Here is a 25,287-nt window from a genome sequence, read left to right as displayed (position 1 = left end):
TTTTACATGCGCACCAACCAAACAAGACTTGAATAAAGATAACGCAGCGGACAAACAATGAACTGACTACCTTAAAATGTGCACTTAAAAGGGAATGCATAATCTAGCAATGTGAAACCCCAAAACAATAACAAATTCATACAAGGTTGTTATTTTCTTAATTTACTTGCCTATAGTGGGTTAGCGGAGTTTCATGACTAGATTTTAGATGAACAAACTAGGCATTTGCTTTACCTTCTGGCAACGGGAAAATAACAAATCATACATAGTTTGTATCCTGCTTCGTCACATCTGGATGCATCTGTAGCTTAAAAAGCAGCAGTGTATTGAAGATGCTATGAATTCAAATGCTGTACCGAAAATAAATGATTCTTATCTTGATAGCATGATACATACAGAAGACCAGGATTTTAAACAGAGCAACGTGCATTTGACATCAACAGAACCGTTTTATGGCCAGTTATTTATGATGAAATTCCAGAGAGATGTATTTGCATAAGCTCCAAATTAATTCGCCTTTCTGTTTTTAGAGTTTTATATTTATTTAAATGTGTATTTATAAAGTTATTCTAGACATCTTATCGACTCCCACTGGACCAAGATGTAAGCAACAACTATTAACACTTAAGGATATATTATTTTAAGCCTGTAATCATTTTCCTTTTGTGACTCAAGAATACTGTTTTACACATCTTACTGTTACAAAGACCCAGGTTGCAAGCAATGCTACATATCATGTACTTTAACAAAAAAATAGCATGTCAACCCCAATGAGTTTGTATCCGGAATCTCCGGTTTGTTTTAAAATCATGGTGTTGCTTTTAAGAAAAGCTAAAGTAAAACGTATCTGAAAAATTGTTACAGCATTTAGGATGGTGTATGGTCTTTCAAACTCTGATGTTAATCAGTAATCACTCCAAAAGTTGATTCAAGGTTGTAGTGGCTTGTTGTCTTTGCTTACAATTTGGAATGAAAAAATTATTATACAACTGATTCAAAGAACTGGTATCCCTGGCTGGCTGATTACAAACAGGGACCCTTTTTTCTATCAATTGTAAGTGTGATGACACAAACGTGAATAAAACATTGAAATGATTACATGGTAAATAATCACAACGTTTGCTTTTCTATATCATACAAGTGGGACAACTAGTAAACACATGCGTAGAGGAACTTTGTTAGCTAATGAGTTTAGCTTCATTTATTGTACCTCAGAAGACACACCACCGACATCTGAAGCATCAGTTAGAGCAGAGTTGGTATACTCTCCCCATTTATTTAATGCACTGTGCTCTTTATCTACCCAAAAGCTCATTGAGCCATGAGGTATGTAATTTTCAATGCACCGCCACTTAAATTTCAGCAGTTGACAATGATTTTGACCAATTGTGTCCTCCTGATGGCATATGGTACTTTCGTCTTAACCTTCATACCTCTATAGCACAAATCACCAGTGGGAAACACCTGGTGATGAACTGAGCCACCAGGGCAGGCTCTTTACTTTGTATTCAGATTAAATCTGGTGCCTCCAACGAGTAGCTTGAGTGCTACTGGCAGCTCACCAGCATCCTTGAAGTAGCTCTCAGAGGTGAAGCCTAGCATCTCATTTAGAGGGTCTTGGCATATTACAAAACACTGAACTACTAATCTCAAGGCCCTTGGAATGGCAGCAAGCCAAACCAATGGCATGCCTCATGAAAATACGCAAACATACACTGTGTCCAGCAGTTACTGCTTGTCCTGGAGGCTTCTCTATATTCGAGAGGGGGGTGGAGAACGCGATTCCAGGCCTTGGGCACAGACACTGCTCAGGGCATTCACTTTATTATGAAAGAGCCGGAAGAAGTCTGTAAGCATAGTGCCCGACACAGAAAAGTCTCCCATCCCTGCCTGGGTTAATACGCTCAGACCAGGCCCAAGACCAGAGCTTCGGCAGGTTAAGGGGTAGAGCCCTGGGCTCCTTGCACACACCTGCCTTGTCCCAAAGAGCCCAGGTCGGCCTCCAGGAAAGGCATCCCCACCCTGCTTCGCCAGTGTGAAAAAGTGCCTCTGACAGAGATGATTAGGTGCAGATTCCTCATCTTTTCACCATTCACCACCCGTAAGACTGGATTTGTAAACGTTTCGGCAGTACTTCTGCATGTCAGCAGGTTGTGCTGTGCGGCTCAGCACTGAAGATATGCTGCTCCCAAAATTACGCATGGCGCCTTTATAGGTTCCAGTCCAGCGCACGGACGTCAGTTCCTTCTTTACTGTGCCAGCAGACTTAGATCGGATTTACCTCTCATCTCTCTGAGACTCTTACCTCTACAAATTGTACAGTGTGCACGGAAAATGCGTGTCAATGAACCCAAAGGCCATATGAGACATTGAGGTAAAACTTTACATCACCAAACACCAGAAGGACCAGGACGACACCAGTCCAAGTCGAAGGTTCGGTCCCAGTCCAATTCCAGATCCAAAAATTGAGGTAGGCATTTATCTCGACAATATAATCAGCCGCTTAACAAGATAAAACTGGGGTTTCCAAGTGCCTGCTATCCTGATTGAAAATTTGGAGGGAATCTACTACTAAATGGTTAGATAAGTCTTTCATCCCTCGTCAGGACCGCTAGGGACCTCCACCACCTCCTCTGGCTTTGCCCTGCCCAGGCATATTTCATCATCTTTCAGGTCCTATTACACATGCTCATTCTCCACCTTTTTAACAGAGCGGGTGAGACGGGCACCCGCCAGGAGGCCGCAACATGATCCCACCTCAGCCGGCACACGCTGGTCTTAACTTTTATCGCGGCGCAGAGTTTCGATCAGCCCTCTTACTCGTGCAGGAGTTAGACTCCTTGATCCGTGTTTCAAGACAGGTCAGATGGGTAACCAAGATTGCTGCAGACTCCCGGCTTGGGGCTCCTCACCCAGAGGGGTGATGTGGTTGGATAGCATGGTGCATAGTCTGCCCCATTCAACATCTGCACCTGGAGTATGGGGGCCCCACCTCCCTTCCCTGTCACGATGTGCCCTGAGAGGGGCCAAGGGCTGTTGCCAGGGGTCGGCACAGAGGTGATCAATATTCTTCGGCCTCACATGCATGGCTATAACACTATTTGCTATAGCGAAGAGTCACCAGCTCTCCAACACGACCCGGAGCTGGTCACGGTGCATCGATACGAAGGATATTCATCCTGTGGGAGCCAGGTGTGCCAAAGTGACAGTCCTGCAGAAGAAAGCCAACCTCCTTGGCGATTAATCTTCTTGCGATATTGAATCCTCATGGAGGACTGCACGGACCTCCCCAGTTTACCTCTCATCGGTTTTACACCCTCTTGAACTCTCTTCAAAGATGTTTTCAACTTTTCTTCACAGTACTTGTTGGCTATTGGTATTGTGCCCGTGTTTAACCTTAGACCTAGTTTACCACCTGCTCTAGCTGCATTCTGAAGAAACCCAAGTACGAGAAGACCAGACTACCAGAGGTGGCTATTGCCACCGGGTGAGCCTAGATCATAGACTGAGCCACACGGTGAGCCTAGATCAAGACGTGGGCCTCCTTAACGACGCCAGGGAATCAGTCTTCTGTTCCCCACATTTTCCACATCCACCGCCGGTTGGGGATTTCATTACAAGACCGGAGGCTACATTATGCATTAATCTTTTAATGCAGATCACAAGCAGCCGCACTACATCACAAAGAAAACAGTTCTAGAATGCAGTGAGCAGGAGATATATAAGGCATGAGGAGCAAACAGACTGCCTCTTTTAAATGCGGCTCGCAAGCAGATAAGTAACATCTCCTCTTCTTTAAATTTAAGTAATATGTATTAATTAATATGTACCATACTTTATATCTTGAAGTATTATCTTCTATCTATTGAATCTCTCCTTAGCGCTCCTAGCTTCATGGCTTTGAGCTTTGGCTTTGTGGGGTGATCCTGGGTTTGCTCTCCCACCCTTTCCCCCCACCCTCACCCCCTCCCTAACGACTTCCTATTGTGGTAGTCGGTCCTTGCCCGCTCTTCCCTGCCCCATCCTGAAGGAAGTACCTCTTGACGGGCTCTCCCTAACTCTCTCCTCCGTCGAGACGAAAATCACCAGCTTAACATCCGGCGTCGGCTTCGCGCCGTCCCGCTCTTGTTTTTATTGGGAGGCGGTAATAACTGCTCATTTTCAAGCTTGTTAGCATTTATAAGTTTTATTCGGCAATTCACCGACACGCTCGCTCCGTGCTCGCGAGCGCGCCTACACCACAGAGAAAAAACAAAACCGGGTTTTGGCTCAAAAACTCAGCTGAACTGAGCCCAATATACTAGAAAAACAGAACAAAAAGTTCAAGCTAAGACTCACTCAACCTAATACTTAAATAACTCCTAACAAGAAATGAAACATGAGAGGAGGGTTTTATAAATTTCCTTATTATTTGACGGAAATGATTTTAATTAATTTCACATTTTCAAAATGATTTTGCGCTAAAACATTGCTTCATTGCGCTTAGATCATATATACAAATCCCTATCTAACATAACATATAATACATCTGCATATTATTAATGATCCCCTGGGTGACTAAAACAAACAAACACACACTCATCAGACATTCATGGCCATTATACTCATGCATACACTAAAGAATACACACACTATAAAGAACTGGGTCCTTGTGGCAACCTTTCTTCTCTAATAAATTGATTACAACTCAATTTAAACATCAAGAAACATTTCAGTTTTTTTGTTGACAAAATGAAGTTACAGGTTATTTTTGAAACACACAAGAAGAACAGAAATATCTTATAAACGGTGCGACACAAGGACCAAACTGGTCGACGCGTTTCGAACCACTATTTTAAGGGTTCTCCTCAGGACCAACCAATCTCTTGGAGTTGGAGATCTATCTGCCTGAAATCTATCCAAATCGTTTCGTGAGACCATTTCAATCGGGCTGGGATGTACGTGTCAATCCATTAGTGAGGAACACCATGTTCCTCACTAATGGATTGACACGTACATGGAGCGACGAAAGGTGAACTCCCGATCCCGGCGCGGGCAGCCCGATTGAAATGGTCTCACGAACGCACTTAAAAAAGCCAGTATCAAACAAGCGTTGTTAGCCGGAAAAGAGGGCACGTTCCCCCGATCCGGTTCCTCATCAATTGAAACGATTTGGATAGATTTCAGGCAGATAGATCTCCAACTCCAAGAGATTGGTTGGTCCTGAGGAGAACCCTTAAATTAGTGGTTCGAAACGCGTCGACCAGTTTGGTCCTTGTGTCGCACCGTTTATAAGATATTTCTGTTCTTCTTGTGTGTTTCAAAAATAACCTGTAACTTCATTTTGTCAACAAAAAAACTGAAATGTTTCTTGATGTTTAAATTGAGTTGTAATCAATTTATTAGAGAAGAAAGGTTGCCACAAGGACCCAGTTCTTTATAGTGTGTGTATTCTTTAGTGTATGCATGAGTATAATGGCCATGAATGTCTGATGAGTGTGTGTTTGTTTGTTTTAGTCACCCAGGGGATCATTAATAATATGCAGATGTATTATATGTTATGTTAGATAGGGATTTGTATATATGATCTAAGCGCAATGAAGCAATGTTTTAGCGCAAAATCATTTTGAAAATGTGAAATTAATTAAAATCATTTCCGTCAAATAATAAGGAAATTTATAAAACCCTCCTCTCATGTTTCATTTCTTGTTAGGAGTTATTTAAGTATTAGGTTGAGTGAGTCTTAGCTTGAACTTTTTGTTCTGTTTTTCTAGTACACCACAGAGAAAAGCACCTTAGCAACGGTGCCGTCGCGTTGCCCTACTCACAACGGCTTTTCCTCTAATTCCTTTCTCTGGCAGCAGATGAGCTCGAACAAGGGTTTCAGTTACATCGCTCTCATCAGCTGCTGCCGCAGATGGCTTTCTTCACTGATTAAAAAAAAAAGTGGGAGAATATTACAAGGAACCTTTGAGGCTCAAACCAAATATATTAACCCTTGCCACCCCTGCCCATTAACATAAGGCAGATTACTCTGAACCACCAGAGATTAACCACCTCTTCAAAGGCAAATTAATTTAAAAATCTATACTGACAAAATATTAAGGGAGACCATAACATATCCTTATCAGTACTAACATGTCAGAATTTGACTCAGACGACGCTACTGCCAGCTCTCCCAATCATGCCAATGATTCCTTTAAAGACTTCTTGCAGAAGGAAATGAGATCTTGTATGCTATCTACTCTTAAAGAAGTCATGTCTTCTAAGAGATCTCTCTCCTTCGATCACGACGATCTCCCCGACGAGGTCACTCTTCGTGGCAAAAGGAGCAAAAAATCAAAACATTGCGAACATCCTTCTGATTGCACTATGGGAGATCGTAGCACCTCAATTGATTTGGGGGGTCCTAGCACCTCATTGTTGATGGGAGGCCCTCGTGCCTCAAATGCTACTGGTGTCCCTCGCGGCACAAATATGATGGGTGTCCCTAGGGGCACAAATTTTAATAGTGCTCAGAATGATGCAGACACTGACTCTGAGGAAGAAAGTTTTAACAATCCTTATGACGAATTCGTACTGGATTTAGATGACCAAGACCTCAAATTTAATAACCCTGGCGATGTCGACTCGCCTTCTTCCTCTAAAAACATTATCCTCAACCCTCTAGGAGAGGAAATGTTCTCCCCTCTCAATATCTCCCACCCCAATAGCTCGAAATAGTTCCCTCGGGAATAGGTTTCCAAATTTATTAGAAGATGGCTAAGAAACTCTCTCGAAAGAGAGACTAGGAACACACTTAAATCCGAGTGCCCAAGACCCTCCTTTCAAGATAAGGTTTCGCAAACCCCTAACCTCGACCCTGATTTGATTAAATTCTTATTTAAACTGGGGAAGGACCCTAGAAAAGGTCTAGAGAGAGCTCTCAAGGGCTGCCAGGATCGCCTACTTGACATCCTCTGCCCCTCACCAGGATTCTAGACTTAGCCGAAGAATCCCACATCTCCAACACCCCTCTCGACGTCAACCGCATTGGAGGCTGGAGCCAAAGAGCCATCGTCCTCCTCGGCAACGCAAATTCAAGCCTCAACATCGAAAGAAGGAGAACCATCCTTACCAAGATCAACCCTAAACTGGGTGATCTAGCCGAAAAAGAACCCTCCGATAACCCTAAGAGCCTCCTCTTTGGAGAAGACATGATAAAATCTATAGGAAAGTATGTCGCTACCTTTACTGCCCTTGATAGGGCTCAAGCAAATACGAAACGCGTCTTCAACACCAACCTTTTTGGACAGGCTGGAAGAAGGGGCCGCTCTTCCGGCCGTGGTAACCAACGGCCCTTCAGGGGAACAGGTAGAGGCTTCTACCCATCCAACCAACAATTCTATCTTCAACGAGGGAGAGGACCACGAAACAGAGGCTACAGAGCCCGTGGAAATCCCAACACCACCAACCTTCAAAGTAAGTCTTTCTCTTCCTTCCTCTTCTTTCCCCCCAAAAGTAGGGGGCGGACTAAAATACTTTTACCATATATGGGAATCTCTAACTCAAGACCCATGGGTTCTCGAGACTGTTCAGGGTTTCAGAATAGACTTCATAAACACTCCCTTTCAATCACAGCTCCCAAAACCAATAACGCTTTCGGAAGAACATCAGAAGATTGTCGAAGAAGAAATTTCTTCGATGCTTCAAAAAGGGGCTATCGTGCAAGTCCCTTGGTCTCTAAATGCATTTGTCAGCACTATCTCGTTCAAAAAAAGGAAAAAGGTTGGAGACCAGTCATAAACCTTAGGGAAGTAAACAAGTACCTAGTTTACAGACACTTCAAAATGGAGGGTATTCACCTCCTCAGGGACCTTCTTTTGAAAGGAGATTGGTTGGTGAAGCTGGACTTAAAGGACGCTTACTTCACCATCCATATGGCACAAGAACACCAATGCTTTCTTCAATTCATCTGCAAGCTCTTCCTTTCGGTCTTTCCTCTGCCCCTTGGTGCTTTACCAAGATCATGAGGACTATTGTCTATCTTCTGAGAGAGAGGGGTATTCGCCTCATCATTCATCTAGACGACAGCCTCATCATGTCCCAACTCTACTCTCAAATCGTGAAAGACCTCAATATTACCATGGAGCTTATAGAAAGCTTTGGCGTCATTATAAACAGTGAAAAATCTATCTTTACGCCCTCCAAGTCCCTGGAGTTCCTCGGCTTCACTGTAGATACCTCAAGCTGCCTTCTCCTTCTCCCTACCTTGAAAATTGCCAAAATTCGAAAAGAGATCAGGTATGTTCTAAAAACAAGAATCTCTAACCCTACGAGAGTTCGCCAGACTTCTAGGCCTCCTTTCGTCCTCCATCCAAGCTATCTTTCCGGGACCTCTGAATTACCGTGCCCTTCAGAGATTAAAAGGAAAAGCTCTCAGGTCAGGTCTCTGGTACGGAGATACTGTGACCTTCGATCAGGAAGCCAGGTCAGAACTCTCCTGGTGGCTGGAGAATTTGGATGCCTGGAATGGAAAAGCAATATTTGGTTCTACCCCGGAATTTGTTCTGGAATCAGACGCCAGCCTCCACAGTTGGGGTGCTCGCTTCCTCAAGCAAAACACTGGTGGCGCTTGGTCTCTTGCGGAATCTTCCCATCATATAAATTTCTTAGAACTTACAGCAGGTTTATACGCCCTAATGAGCTTCAAACACTCACTTCAAGGCAGATCTGATGTTCTGAAGATCATCTCCGCAGTCTCATATCAACCACCTTGGCGATACCAAATCAGCAGACCTATCCGCTTTAGCCAAGAAACTCTGGATGTTTTGCTTAGAACACAAGATTTCACTGAAGGCAGAATACCTTCCCGGAAAGTCAAACCTTTCTGCGGATTGGAACTCAAGATTCCTCTCAGACTTCACCGATTGGAAACTCAATGTGAATGTTTTCAATGTTCTCTTTCACATTTGGGGTCCACTGGATGTGGACTTATTAGCCAGCAGTTTGACATTCCAACTGCCGAAATACTTCAGCTGGATGCCAGACCCGGGCGCTCTAGCGGTGAACGGCTTTCTCCAATGCTGGTCCAACCTTCAGGGTTACGCCTTCCCTCCCTTTGCTATGATCCAAAGGGTCCTACAGAAGGTCAGCCAAGACCAATGCTCTTTGGTTCTGATAACCCCATTTTGGCCTTCTCAGGCATGGTTCCCGACTACTCTGGAACTGTCCTGCGACATCCCCTTCCTCATTCCAGCGAGCAAGGGTCTGGTTCCAAACGCAGACGGAGAAGATCATAACCTAATTCTTTCAGGGAATTTGAACCTTCTTGCTTGGAAAGTGTCAGGCAATCCAACGAATAGTCTGGACTTTCGTCATTAGCTCTCACTTTCCTCGGAGAATCATGGGCACCAGGAACACACTATAGATACAATAACATTTAAAAAAAATGGTTTTGTTGGTGCATGGAGAGGAACCTGTATCCCGTGGAAGCTCCTATCATCAATATAGTTAATTCCCTTGTCGAACAATTTGACAAGGGCCTCTCTTATAGATCTATTTATTGTTATAGATCAGCCATCTCCGCTGGTCACTCCCTCGTCAATGGTAAAACGGTAGGTAAGAACGTTATTATTTGTAGAGTTCTGAAAAGCATTAGACTGAAAAGACCTCCTAGACCTAAATACCAATCCATTTGGGATGTTAAAGCTATTTTAGACCTTTTCTCTTCTTGGCCTGATAATGCATTTCTTAATAGAAAATGCCTCTTGATTAAACTTGCTACTCTTATGTCTAATCTCTTGTCGTGGAGTTTCCGATGTCAAATGCCTTGATATTTCATATAGATCTTATGATATGTTTGGCGTTAAGTTTGAAATCTTTAGAAGGACTAAAACTATGCCGGACTCTATTTTTTATCCTCGTTTTGATATTTGCAAAAGACTTTGTGTCGTATACTGTATGAAAAAATATGACTCGAGAAAGAAAGAACTTCGCCCTTTAGACGCTAAACAACTCCTTATCTCTTTTGTTGAACCCTTTAAACCAGTTGCTTCTTCCTCCGTAGCTAGAATGGTCAAGTCAGCTATGAACCTCGCTGGTATTGACCTTTCTAAATTCCAAGTGTATTCTCTCAGAGGTGCTATGGCAAGTAAATCCTTTTGGTCTGGCGGCAAGTTGGATGATATCCTTAAGCGGCGATTGGTCCAATGCTTCAACCTTTGCTCATCACTACTGTAAACCTATTGAGCATATGTCTGATGTTGTCCTTCAGGGCTACCAACATGCATAATGTAGCCTCAGGTCTTGTAATGAAATTGCGATTCTCCTATTAACATGACCAGAGAATCTGGATTTCATTAAAGACATGGAGGCTATCATTATCCCACCCGTCCCTCCCTTGGACGGAGTACTTTTTGCACTGTTTATTACTGTATGCATATGAATATTTTTGCCTTTAGCGCTAGTTTATGACCTTCTTATCATTCTCCTCTTTCTTTTCAGATAACTCCACCTGATGCCTTGCTCTCATCACCCTTGGAGCCTCCTCACTTCGTTCCCTTGCTTCGGAATCCTCTCTCTCTTCACTTTCAAGATCAAGTTGGATCTCTCCTTTGTTGAACTTTTGTTGCTTCGATTCATTTAAAAGAGGCAGTCTGTTTGCTCCTCATGCCTTTTATATCTCCTGCTCACTGCATTCTAGAACTGTTTTCTTTGTGATGTAGTGCGGCTGCTTGTGATCTGCATTAAAAGATTGATACATAATGATAGCCTCCGTGTTTTTAATGAAATCCATATTCTCTGGTCATGTTGATAGGAGAATCTCAATTCAGCTCTGGGCTCTTTTCTCTTGCTGTGCAGATTCTTAGAATGGGATCTTATTGAAAGACAGGCTCTAGTCAGAGAAAGGGGAGGGATGGGGGACTTATTAAGGAATCTGCCACTAGATTGTCTCTACCAGGAAGAGCGTTACCAAAGGCAAAGTACTTGTTCTTCTGATAGAGACTTTTAGCCATAGATTTCTCACCTTTTGAATAGATACCAAAGCAATACCCATTCGGAAGTGGGTATATGAATGGACTGAAACCAGAAAGTCCTGCAGACAGAGCGGCCAAAATGCCCTTCTCAGTGAACCGGATTGTACAGGCAATAGTGCTTTGTGAATATATGAAGGGAGGCCCACGTATTTGCCTGGCAATGGTATAGTGCACCCATCTAGAGGGGTGGCTTACCTATTCCAGGGCAGTGGGTTGTAGGCATAGCACACATGGATGTGTGTCAGATTGACTCTTCACTTTGTTCTGCACCAAAACACACAGCCTACAATGGCAGTGTGGGTGTGAGTAAAGGTACAGGGCCTCTAAGGTGCTACAGCCCTTAGAGGCCTTCCCCGGTCACAGTGCCCTTGGTACCCATGGTACCTTTCATAAGAGACTTACATGTGGCCATAGAGTTACCTATTGGGTTTTGCATCAGTACAGTTTAGGGAAAGAACATAGGCCCTGGTTAGGAACCCAGGGCACACTCAGCCAAAGTACATGAACATTAGGAAAAGAGTTGGGAGCGACCATGCTAAAAGGGGCACTTTCTTACACAACTTTCTATCCCCCAAACGAAAGCAGACAAGACTAACCTTTCCCTAGAGAGTCTTCATTGTCTAAGTGGAAGAAACTGGAAAGTCCATCTGTATTGGCATGGTCAGTCCCAGATCTATGTTCCACTGTAAAGTCCATTCTCTGTAGGGAGATGGACCACCTAAAAAGTTTAGGATTTTCATATTTCATTTGCATTAGCCATTTCAGAGGTCTGTGGTTAGTTTGAACTGTGAAGTGAGTACCAAACAAGTATGGTCTCAACATCTTCAGATATCAAACTACAGCAAAGGCCTCCGTCTCAATGGACCTCCAACGCTGCTCACTGGGGAGTACACTCCTGCTTATAAAAGCAACATGTTGGTCTTGGCCTTCATCATTGGTCTGCTCCTATAGCTCAGAGGCATCAGTCTGCACAATGAACTGCTTGGTATAGTCTGGAGCGTTGAGAATTGGTGCTGAGCACATTGCCTCTTTCAAGTTGTCAAAAGCCTTTTGACAGCTAACTGTCCCAGTTTACCTTTTTGGGCATCTTCTTGGAGGTGAGTTCTTTGAGGGATGTCACAATGGACCCATACCCTTTTACAAACCTCCTGTAGTACCCAGTCAAGCCAAGGAATGCCCTGACTTGGGTCTGGGTTGTTGGAGCTTCACAGTCCAGGATTGCCTGCATCATGGGCTGCAAAGGTTGCACTTGACTTCCACCAACAAGGTGGACCAAGTATACCACTGTTCCCTGCCTATCTGGCATTTGTATGCCTTGAAAATTAGACCGGCAGTTTGCGGGGCTTTTAAAACCTTCCCCATGTGGATCAGGTGAACCTGTCAAGTGGAGCTAAAGACAGCAATATCATCAAGATATGCTGCACTAAAGGCCTCCAATCCAGCAAGGACTTGGTTCACCGACCTTTGGAAGGTGGCAGGGCCATTCTTTAAACCAAAAGCCATAACAGTAAACTGATAATGAACATCATGTTGACTCTTCACTTTGTTCTGCACCAAAAGAGAGAGAGAGTGTGTGTGTGCACGTGCGTGTGTGTGTGTGTGTGTGAAGGTACAGGGACTCTAAGGGTGCCACAATAAGTGCTGCAGCCCTTAAAGGCCTTCCCTGGTCACAGCGCCATTGTACCTTTTACAAGGGACTTACATGTGGCCAGAGAGTTGCCAATTGGATTTTGGATCAGTACAGTTTAGGGAAAGAACATAGGCCCTGGGTACCCGGTTGGCAGGAACCCAGGGCACACTCAGTCAAAGTACATCAACATTAGGCAAAAAGTGGGGGGCAACGATGCAAAAAGGGGCACTTTCTTACAATAATGTATTATTTTTGGCAAAAAAGAGGACTTGGTCCAACCAATTTGGATCTGCCGAGTGTTTATAAACAAAGATTGTTCATTATGGAACATCTATACCTTTATCAGGAGTGCAGTACATTATCAGCGTCAGTTTGTGAGCTTTGGATTCCACATATACTCCTGTCCCAATAACTGTGACCAAATGAAATACTGTGATTATAAAACTGTGAAGAAAGAGACTTGGTGATGCATACCACAACAATCTGGCCAATGGAATACCAGTAATCAGTAATGACAGAAGTCAAATTGTTCTAGGAAGTTTTGGATTGATATTTTGATGGGGAAGGACTGAGATCTTAGAATTCCGGAGGCTTTTCAGATTCACCTACAACGTATACATTCTGAAACAGAGGACAACGTGCTGCTGATTTTGCCATAGGCAATTTTGTCGGCTGTGGAATGGATAGTGTATCTCAATAACTAAGCGACCACTACCTAGTGGTTGGAAATTGTGAAAACCACTGAAACAGTTTAATGTTTACTCAGTCAGTCGCTGGAGCTTCCACTAACATTAGCAGGGTCTATTTTAAAGAGAACGGCGAATGGATGGCAATCATATTTCCACTTATCACATTTTTCTTGTCATTGTCAGCCAAATATATAGGTGTTAAAATTGCATGAAGTTCCTATTAATCAAATAGTGTCATACTCCATGTTAAGCGAGTTAACAGACTTCTCAAAAGGCAACTATGCATGACTTATGCAGGGTGCCTTGATGAAAAAAACTAAAGTGAATAGGGTCACAAGGCAGCCACTGGCTAGCAATGAAGCTCTGACATACAAAGATAGAAACATGCAAAGCTTCCTCAATAAGTACCAGGGTTGAATACATGTTTTTATACATTATATCTTATTTACATTGAGCTTTGCCATAGGAGAAACGGACAGGGGCTATGTGCAAGGAAACATGATCCTGTATCTCTTGCCCAGTCAGCAGGATGTAGCGGACACCCAAGAAGAGGGATTACGCAGTGTGAGTAAACGGAAAGTGAAAACTGAAGTGGAATGGAACTAAAGGGACACAGCAATTTGGTCAGAGAGAATTAAAACAAGCATTTGCAATGCAATAGGTGTCGCATTTACGAGAGTTTGAGCTATTGGCAATGCAATAGCTTAAAATCTCTCAAATGCGAGACCTATTGCATTGCAAATATGTTTGTTTACTAGCGCCCATGTAACGCTTTCACATTCATGGAGGCCGCGCCCCTTTCTTTAGACAAGCCGCATCTAAAGAAAGGGGCGTGGCCGGCATTAAAGTGAAACCACAGCATGGGGCGGTTTGACAAAGAAAGCATCTGTTTGTCAGGTTGACAAACAGAGTTTTATTTGTTGTAAAAGCGCCCATGTCCTGCGCTTTCACTTTAATAGCGGCCTCGCAGCTTTATTTTGACACGGCTTATCTAAAGAAAGGGGAGCCACCCCCATGAATATGAAAGAGCCGCATGAGTGCTAGTAAACCAAAAAATAATAATTTAGTAAGTGCGGCCACTGTACATAAAGCGGACCACACTGCTAAAATAAATAAAGAAACGCGGCCGCTATACTTAAAGCGGACCACCATTAGTAAATAAAATAAAAGTGGGCCGCGTGCTGCAATGGAGTGGGTGGAATAGGGGCAAATCAATTAACTAAATAGTGCTCCCAGCCAAGATAAAGCACACATGTAACAAGAAAACTAAAAGGTCCAGTTGTTATGGTAGGTAACAAATGCAGACAAGGCGGTACCAAGGAGGGACTAACAAGCCTAATAATGACTCAGAAGTTAGTGTTTAAGAAGGACAATGACACAAGCCAATTAAAAAATGGGAGGAGAATAGGCAGGGCTTCAAAGCCATACTGCAATACTGCATGCCTCGCAGCGGCACATGCGCTGCCCAGGCGCGATCTAAAAAAAATATATGAGATGAAGATCTATTAAACAAGTGCCATTTCTTGATGCAAGAGTAACATCAAAGAGACCCAAGTCCTCACATACTTTTCCCAGCCACTAGGCTTTACCAGGTACTTGCCCACAAAAGACACCAGGAAGAATCCATGTTATATGGCTATGTGACAACAGTACTCCAACCCCCACATCGACTCCTGTTCTCTCCATCTCCCAGAGAACCAGCAAAATTCAGCCAGCACCGGCCCAAGCGCAGTGTAACATATCCCCTAGGAGCACTTAACACTTGCACTTCTTCCTACTCTCCCACCACTCACCTTTTACACCACAGGAGCACCTTAAAGGGAAATAGCAGTCTACTTGTAGAAATCCCCGTATGCTCCTATCAACTGCCAGATCACCATATGCCTTGTCCATAGGTATCAGCAGAACAACCCAGCATCAACTCATTAGGTGCACTCACATGACCCCTGATGACGACCTGGTTACATGTCCTTCCTTCCTTCCTTTTACTCCTCTGCCCTCCAATGGGCATTCTTACCTAGAAACTCTCAGTAAAGACAGACAAAAGGACAGCAATGGAAGCCCTTATCCCTCGCATAATTTGCAGTTCTATTACCACCCAGCCGTATCACACCACAACCATCGTCAACATAGGCACACACACTACAACTCAATCAATTCTTCAACAACGCAAACAATCAGAACAATATCCCTCCCTAATCACCTCTCAAAGCAAATATTCCAAACACACCAGTTGACTCGTGCTCATCAAACCCTACTCAACCCAGCCTGCAGCCAACTTAATTACCACATCAAAGTCAGACGTGATCGGACTGCAATATCATACAGCATTAGGCTTTCCTGTTTTCAGTTTCTATTTTTTGGTAAACTCTGGTGTTTTTCCCCCCCAGTGTTTTCAAGTTATTTCAATACCTTAAAAAACAGTGGTTATCAGTGGTTACGCATTTTCGCGCCATTAAAAACTACAGAAACAGTGTTTTTCCAGAGTTTATGGAACGTTTTCCTTTTATTATTGCTTGCTTTCTGCACTGATAGAGCATGGTATATAGACAGTGTAAGTATAGTGTATATGAGGTCCAAATAGATTTTAGCAAATTAAACTTATTGTAGTACACCATACAATACTTCTTCAGTGAGTCTTTGGTCATGTGTGCTCGCTCTTTTCTTTCCATGTAAACTTCTGTTAAAAGGCTCTCTCAACATTGGCAGTTGAGATGGGCAATGCCAAAACAGCCAGTACACAATTTGTTAACTCTGGACACTGACATAGCTTTCCATGGCAATACTGGTTCACATGAAGACTGCGATTCTCAGGGCAGGTTCTGCAACATTTGCGCTGATCTGGGCACTTATGCCCTCAGAGGTATTGAAGCAGTCAAAAATGAAGCAGCACTTTTGAAACTACGGAGAAAAATTCTCCTTTACGGAAGGGATCTAGAACAGAGTACCACAGTGAGGTTTCATTGACTTCAAATGCCATTGCTGGTGAAGGGACATTTCTAAGCATCACTGCAAGCAATTTCTCATACATTGTAAAATAAAAGTTCCTGAATTGCTCTTCACAGTTGCTTTGCTTATCAAGTGGCAAGCACTCTAACATGGAACATGTTACAGTGCCAAAGTTACTAAAGGTGTCGCCCAGCCTACTCCCAAGGAGATGTTTCACATCTACACCAATTACGCTGAACACTTGGCAGACAAGGGTGTTTTCAGAATCTAGTTTGTTTTATTACGTCCACAACAGCAGTTGTGTTTTCCTGTATAAATCTAAGAATGCAGTAGAGTATATTTTTTTTCACAGTTTCACATCACTATCAATATATGACCAAAGATCCTCACATTTCTTGCCTTTGGCATCATCACTCAGCAAAAATTCTGGAAACGTTTGCCACATGGATAAAAAAGTTGACGCCTCTCAACGGCTAGCGTAGCGGTTGGTTGCACAGCGCCTCCACATATTGGAACTGGTACGAGGTGCGGCATAGGAGGTCCGCCGTTGCTCTTTCGTTATGGATAAAAAAGTATTCATAGCCCCTTGGACTGAGAACCATCAGCTTAGGGACACATTTGGGACGACTCTTTCGTTGATGCCACACAAAGCACGAAATGATAAATATTTGCATTTTAATTCCTGTGCATAAGAAAACAGTGCACCAGAATGGACTAAAAAGTCAATAGCCTTCCTCATTAACTCTGAAGATTGTAAAGATGCTTTCAGCATACCATCTAACAAGTGGCAAGGATTCCTTACAGGAAAGCACTTCAGCTAAGGTATCAATTTTGACAGGTCATCACACAACTTTTTCATATACGTAGCTGAATCACTGCATACAAACAATATCACTCCAATCTTTGTTGATCTTGGAAAGAACCTTTTTAGCAGAGCATTCCAAGTGACACTGTATTCCATGTTTTAACCACTATCTCAGATGCTTGGTGATAGCGCTTTTTCACATATACTTGTCACTATACCTTTCATTGAATGTTTAAAGCCTGAGGTGTTGTTAATTCCCCTACTAGAAACTGGGGGCTGATGTATTAAGGGTTTTTACCCATTCTCCGTGAGCAAATGTGTTGACACATATTAGGAAAGATTCTTATGAAACTAGCCATTTTACCTATCAGTGAAAGAATCAAACGCAGCCAAAATATCAAATATGATTTCGATATTTCCTATTTCTCTACAGTTTATAAAATAATTAAACAAGACCTAAAACATGCTTCTAAACCCTACATCTTTAGACCAAAGACCACAAAACTTAAAAAAACAAAAGGAAGACGAAACCATATTTTAGTGGCATCACTAAACAACAAAACTCAAGCAGAATAATGTTAGCCCAGACTTTCTTACTGCTAGCTTGTATCACAAAGTTACATTGTATTGGCCCTTCAGGAAGAAACAAAATGACTCTTTTCCTTTCTTTGAATGGCATTTAGTTTGTGGTTGTGCAGGTGTTTTTTCAAAGTTTATATGTTTTCACTGGTGAGGGCTATTTCTCTTTCAGTGGGGTTTAATCAGTTATTATAGGTTTAAACCTAAAACCGGACAGCCTTAGCATAATGAAACACAGCTAAAAGGAAGATGGAGGCATAATAACTCACCAACTTTATGCCCTGTCAACTCTGCTGCACACAACTGCCAGTACCTTCAAGCTCCTGTCCTGGTACTTCTCAACGGTAGGCAAAAAATCTATCAAGTTCCCTCTCATCTACTGGACAAGTGGAATTAATCTAGTATTTAACTCTGTGATAACCAACCTTATCACAGTTACCTACATTTGCTCCATACATATTCAATGTCATCATCCTGGGATACAGTTTAAAAATCCTAAGAAATGCCTTCGAAAAATATTGTAATGGCTATCATTGCACAACTCATCTGGTTCCCGAGGAGACCAGAGTAGGTTCAGAAGCGGGCAAGCACCTTGACGAAAGTGTGACTGTAGGTGCTTGGCCCTCCCGGGAACAGATTAGCTGTGGAATCTCATAGCTAACATACATTTTCTCAGCAGTGGATCTATAACAAACAGTTAGTCCATAGCATACATAGCACACCTTAGCATGTGTGCTACAAATGCAAACACACGTGGTATGATTTTTACCACCCACGTGTTCACTGTTTTTATCACCACTAGTACATTAGATAGGTACTGAAGAAAGCCTTGCAATTCTTTTTTTTTTATATATACAAGGCTGAAACATGTAGACCCGGGATAATTAGGACCACATTCACTAGTCTTAAAAAATTATCCACATTCTGTTTTAAACACACCCTGGGCCACAGGGAATAAAGTAACAGTGGGAATCCCCAGAGGTATTTTTAAACTTGCACCACTTCATCACACTCACATAAAAAAATAAAAAAACAGCTCCACTGTAATCAGGTGTCGCAGCCCAGCTGGGTAGCATTCGGCTACTCAACTGGGAACCCGATGATGAAGCATGACAACAAACTAGGTTGGTGTGTGAGGGTTCCTTTAACAAAACTGTGTGTTGCCAGGCACCATAGTGTCGGACAGCTATCTCGCTTGGGCCCGTCCAAGTTGTTTTTTGATATTGTTACTTAGGGACAGGGACGGTCCTATAACGGTCCTAGCTCTCTTTTGTTCTTCCCATTGCACAACTAATAACATTCCAGACCAAAAACAAACAAAACATGTTAAGCCTTATCTTTAATTCCTCACCTGGGTAAACTAACACCCCCTTAGCACTGCTGACTTAGTCAAACACAACCACAACAGACAAAACAAGCAAATGTAAAGACTAAGCAGATCCTTAAAAAGGTTCTTGACAGACACCTTTCACAAAGCTCTGACAGCAATGGTAGACTTCTCCCAGCAACATCATTAAAAACCTCATTCAGGACCACCTCCACAAAGCAGTCAACACCCACACCACACTGCGATTCTGCTCCTCGAAAACTAAGCCACTTGTACCAAAGCACAAACAGGAACTCAAGGAGAGCAAACCCACTGTTAGATGACAGCAAAAGAACTGGAAACACACTTAAAGGCCAGATCTAGCCATTCTGAAGCTATTGAGTCACCTTGCAGGCAGGCCATTTCCCCCCCAAAAAATTGTCAGAAAGGCCACTCCGAACAAAAGCAGACACTTTTCAAAACTATCAAGCACTGTGAAAACCCCACAGTCAAACTCATATCACTCCAGTACATGGAGAAGAGCACTGTAATCAATGTCTTCTTCAAGGAAAAGATAGATAAACTTGGTTACCACTGCCCCAGCATTGTAACACAAACCTTGCCAATCAAAGCATCACATTTTCTACATCTCTCCCTTTGAGAAAAGTTTAACTGCATTGAACAAGTTACTTACCTTCGGAAACGCTTTTTCTGGTGGATACAGTATCTGCCTGTGGATTCCACACCTTGTGAATATCCCCTGCGCCAGCATTCCACTGAACTTTTTTCCCCAGCTCGCTACGCCGACGACGTCATAATGCATCGGCTCCGATCGCGACTCCGTATGACGTCACCGGAGCAATAAGAGAGCCACGTCGGCGTGATGAAGTCAGTTCCACCCATTTTTTCCGTGCCTCCGAGGCGCAGAGGTGGACCAACGACAGATTAAAAGTATACACAGTATACAATATACAATCAAATATACCTAGTACATAAACCAAAGGAAAGCTAAATAAAACAAGCATTTCCTACCAATGTACACGAAAGCATAACATCTCAAGCAAGACATCTTTTAAGGTATACAAAGGTGGACAACAGGGAGGCGGGTAGGCCAGTGAGGAATCCACAGGCAGATACTGTATCCACCAGAAAAAGCGTTACCGAAGGTAAGTAACTTGTTCTTCTGATGGATACATCTGCCAGTGGATTCCTCACCTTGTGAATAGATTCCCACAGCAGTCCCCACTCCCAGAGGAGGGTGTCCACCTTCCTATACCAGAAAGTCTTGCAAAACAGAGCGCGCGAAGGGGCCCTCCCTCCTCATCTCAGAGTCCAAGCAATAATGCTTTGCGAAAGTATGGAGGGAGGCCCAAGTCACGGCTTTACAAATATCTGCCACAGGAACACCCCGGGCCAAAGCAGATGTAGATGATTTAGCTCTAGTTGAATGAGCCCTAATACCCTCAGGAGGAACCTTACCAGCCAGGGCATAGCAGATCTTGATGGCAAGTATGATCCATCTTGATAGAGAGCGCTTGTGCACCGCTCTTCCTTTGGAATGTCCAACATAACCCACGAAGAGCTGATCGTCCAGACGAAAGTCCTTCGTTCTGTCCAAGTAAAAGCTTATAGCTCTCTTTGGGTCCAGGCGATGAAGCCTTTCCTCCTCCTTTGAGGAGGTGGATAAAAAACAGGGAGAGTAATAGACTGCCCCAAATGAAACGGAGTAACAACTTTGGGCAGGAAAGCAGCCCTGGTCCTGAGTACCATCCTTTCAGCATGTAATGTTAGAAAAGGGGGTTTAGAACTAAGAGCTTGAAGCTCACTCACCCTCCTTGCCGAGGTTATGGCTACAAGAAAGACCGTCTTAAAGGACAACAGCCTCATAGGACAACTATGAAGAGGCTCAAACGGGGACCCCATCAGAAAAGTTAAGACAAGATTAAGGTCCCACTGTGGCATTACAAAAGGAGTAGGTGGAAACTTGTTTGTAAGGCCTTTGATAAACCTCAGTACAACCAGAGATTTAAATCATGACGGTTGATCAGGTAGACATAGAAAAGCCGATAAGGCCGATAGATAGCCTTTGACCGTGGCCACAGCACAGCCCTGCTGAGCCAAGGAAAGGGCAAACTGGAGCACCTCAGAAAGATGTGCTTTTAAAGGGTCAATGGATCTCTCTCCACACCATTTTACAAACTTGGACCACCTGTAGGAGTAAATGGACTTGGTGGAGTGTCGCCTGGCCGATAAAATAACATCCACCACATCAGGTGGGAGAGAGAAAGAACTCCGGTTGCTCCGTTCAATCTCCAGGCATGAAGGTGTAAGCTCTGGAGGTGGGGGTGTAGAACCTGCCCCTCCGACTGCGAGAAGAGGTCTGCCCTCAGAGGGAGACGGAGCGGAGGGCACGAGGAGAGGTGGAGAAGATCTGTGTACCACACCCTTCTTGGACAATCCGGGGCGATCAATATGACTTGGGCCCGGTCTTGGCGAATCTTCCTCAGAACCCGAGGAATCAAGGGTATGGGAGGAAACGCGTAAAGGAGTTGTGAGCCCCAACTCAACTGAAACGCGTCCCCCCAACGCCCCCTGCATCGGAAACTGCAGAATGACGGGCAGTGCGCGTACTCGCGGGTGGCGAACAGGTCCACCCGAGGGGCTCCCCACGTCCGAAAGACGTAACGAACCACCTCCGGATGGAGCCTCCACTCGTGGTCGGCGGAGAACTGCCGACTGAGACTGTCCGCACGCACGTTCAGCACCCCGGCCAGATGATTTGCCATCAGACAAATCTGATGGTCCTGAGCCCAGGACCATAGACGCAGGGCCTCTCTGCATAGACAAAGAGACTCCACTCCTCCCTGCTTGTTGACATACCACATCGTAGTAGTTTTGTCCGTCAGGACTTGAACAGACTGACCGTGAAGGGAAGGGAGGAAGGCCTTGAGTGCCAAACTAATCGCCCGCAATTCCAAAAGGTTGATGTGAAGCAACCTCTCCTCTGGAGACCAAAGACCCTTGATCTCCAGATCCCCCAGATGAGCACCCCACCCTAAGGTGGAGGCAGCCACCGATGGAGGTAGATGGAAGGGCTTTCCTTGAGACAGATTGCCCTCCACGCTCCACCAAGATAGATCCGCTGCATCTTCTCTGGAGATCCTGATCGACTCCCCGAGATCTCCGTTGTGCTGATACCACTGTCCGTGGAGGCACCACTGGAGCGTCCTCATATGCCAGCGTGCATGGTTGACCAACAGAATGCAGGAAGCGAACAGACCAAGCAGGCGAAGGACCTTCAGAACTGGAACAACCGCTCCATTGTGGAATAAAGGGACCATCTCCTGAATGTCGAGAATTCTTTGAGGTGAAGGAAATGCTCGACACAGTAGTGTCCAGTACCGCCCCTATAAACAGGTTGCGTTGAGAGGGCACCAGGTGAGATTTGGGCACGTTTATAGAAAAACCCAATTCGAACAACAGCTGAGATGTCACCTGCAGATGATGCTGCACCATCTCTGGGGACTCTGCCTTCAGAAGCCAGTCGTCCAGGTAGGGGAAAACCGGAATCCCCGACCTCCTGATATGGGCCGCTACCACTGCCATCACCTTCGTGAAGACTCGAGGTGCGGTAGTAAGACCAAACGGGAGGACCGCAAACTGGTAATGTTGCGAGATACTTCCTGTGCGACTTCAGGATTGGGACATGGAAGTACGCATCCTGCAAGTCGAGCGACACCATCCAGTCTCCTTGCTGCAACGCTTGAAGAACCTGTGCAAGGGTCAGCATCTTGAACTTCTCCTGTTTCAGGTAAAAGTTCAAGACTCTGAGGTCCAGTATCGGACGCAATCTGCTGTCCTTCTTGGGAATCAGAAAATACCGGGAGTAGCATCCCTGACCCCTTTCCTGCTCCGGAACCACCTCTATCGCACCTTTTTGAAGCAAAGCTAGCACCTCCTTCTGCAGAAGAAGCAGATGGTCTTCCGAGCAGTAACCTTGGCAAGGAGGATAAGGGGGAGGAAACTCCCGAAATGGAAGGACGCACCCAGTCTCCACGAGGTTTAAAACCCAAAGGTCTGTTGTAACAGATTTCCAACACCGCAGAAAGTGGGACACCCGACCCCCCACAGGTCTTACATGTTCCAGGATTGGGGATCTAGGGCTGCTTCCCTGATGCTTCATTGGGAACAGAGGAGGCAGAAGATGAAAAGGGGTTGCGGCCAGAACCTCTCCGACCTCTTTGTCTCCCTCTATAGGACCTATAGAGGGGATTCTGCTGTTGCTGCTGCTGCTGAGGCTGCCGGTAGGAGCGAAAGAAGACCTCCCGAAACCCCTGAACTTCTTAAGTCCAAATCCTTTAGCAGAAGCCTGCAGACCTAAAGATTTAGCCGTTAACCTACTCTCCTTAAATCTCTGTAGGGCAGAGTCAGCCTTCTCACCAAAAAGTTTTTGTCCGTCAAAAGGCAAATCCACCAAGGTGGCCTGAACGTCCGTAGAGAAGCCAGACGAACGAAGCCACGCCTGCCTCCTAGCGGCTATAGACGACCCCATTATTCTCACCACCGAATCAGCCGTATCAAGGCCCGACTGAATCACCTGTCTCGCAGCGGCCTGAGTATCTGCAACCACCTCCATAAAGGACGCCTTATCACCGTCTGGCAGCTTAGGGGCTAAAGATTTCATCAAGTCCATCAAAGCATGAACATAGCGCCCTATCAAGCTCGTGGCATTAGTGGACTTAAGCGCCATGCTCCCAGATGAAAAGGTTATCTTAGCGCCTTTTTGGACTCCCTGTCCGCAGGAGTCTGAGGGAATGCCCCTGAAGCATGCTTCGAGCAGGACGCCTGCACCACTAGACTTTCTGGCAAAGGGTGCGAAGATAGAAAATCTGGATCCCCAGGAACCACCCTATATCTTCTCGCCACCTGCCTAGAGACCGCTGGTGAAGATAGCGGCTTACGCCAGACTTCCACAATTGGCTCCAAAATAGCCTCATTGAAAGGCAGCAAAGGCTCACTTGTCGAGGAAGGCGAGTGTAACACCTCCGTCAAAAGGTTAGGCTTATACTCCGCAGAGGGCAACTGAAAATCCAACAGCTCTGCGGCCTTTTTTATCACCATATGATAGGGAGCCAGTTCCTGCGGCGGAGAGGACCTAGTAGAAGAATGCTCCCACTCCGGAGTCGTGTCCAGGCCACTAGCAGCCTGAATCCCCTCAAACTCATCAGAGGACGTATCAACCTCACCTTCCTCCACCTCCACTCTATATCGTTCTTCATCCAAGACCCTTTGGGCCTCTCTTCTTGAGCGGATCCGTGGAACCGGCGCCGCCGGCGCCGTACACTGAGTCGGTGGAGCCAGAGGTGTCGAGGCCGGAGGCGCTGGAGTCGGGGTCGGCGGCGCCGGTCGCGGCGCCGAGGTAGACGGCAACGGTGTCGAGGAAGGCTCCGAAGAAGGTCGATCCATTCGAAACCGAGATGGATCCCCAGTCGGCGCCGGAAACTGCCACGAAGGCGCCATCGGCAGGAAGGGCATAAACGGGGCCTGAGCGTAATGCTGCGGCACCCCCAGAGTATAAGCCATAGGACCCATGGGACCAGTAGGTGCACCGGATGGGAAGGCAGCCCGTTGAAAGATTCCATACATCGTGTTAAAAAAATTAGATGAATCCATACCCGGAGCCGGAAACTGTGGATAATGGCCTGGTCCCGAATCAGTCTGCGGAGTACCTGGTACCGGCGCCGCAGTATCCTCCACAGGCGCCGCAGGCTCATCAGGCTCTAGAGAAGGCTCTTCTCCTTGATCTTGCTCAGCCTCAGAGGCTGAAGACTCCACTGGAACCGGTGACGGCGCCGGTGACTGCGCCGGGGACTGCGCCGGAGCCCGCTTCGGAGAAGGAGATCCCCCAGGAGACTTAGAAGGAGAAGGAGATATATCCTTACTTCGGCGTCGAGGCGAAGCCGATCTCGACGCCATGCTCTTCGAAGACCAGCGCCGAGAGGAATGCTTCCTCTTCGAAGAATGCGAAGTCGACGACTCCGGCCTCAATCTCTCCTTCTTCCTACCTCTCTTCTCCTTTTTGGCCTTGGCCATGAAGAGCTTTGCCTCCCTTTCTTTCAACGCCTTGGGATTCATCCTCCTGCAGCTGGAACAACCTTCCACGTCGTGGTCGGATGAAAGGCACCACAAACAATCATCATGGGGGTCTGTCATAGACATGTGGCCCCCACATTCCCTACAGGGTTTAAAACCCGACTTCCTTGTCGAAGACGTGACAAATTTTTTCCAACAGTAACACCAAACGACTACAAAGTAGCAGAAGAGTGCTGGAA

The 25,287-nt window shown here is 45.1% G+C and overlaps 1 protein-coding gene across 8 annotated transcripts in view; it reads right to left on the bottom strand.

Annotated features, from left to right (window-relative positions):
- Window positions 1-25,287, bottom strand: part of ARSG (arylsulfatase G) — a 1,970,563-nt gene that overhangs the window by 1,811,564 nt on the left and 133,712 nt on the right. The window lies entirely within an intron of this gene.

Source organism: Triturus cristatus, chromosome 7, assembly GCF_964204655.1.
Source record: "Triturus cristatus chromosome 7, aTriCri1.1, whole genome shotgun sequence".
NCBI lineage: Eukaryota > Metazoa > Chordata > Amphibia > Caudata > Salamandridae > Triturus > Triturus cristatus.
This window is presented reverse-complemented; position numbering and strand designations above follow the sequence as displayed.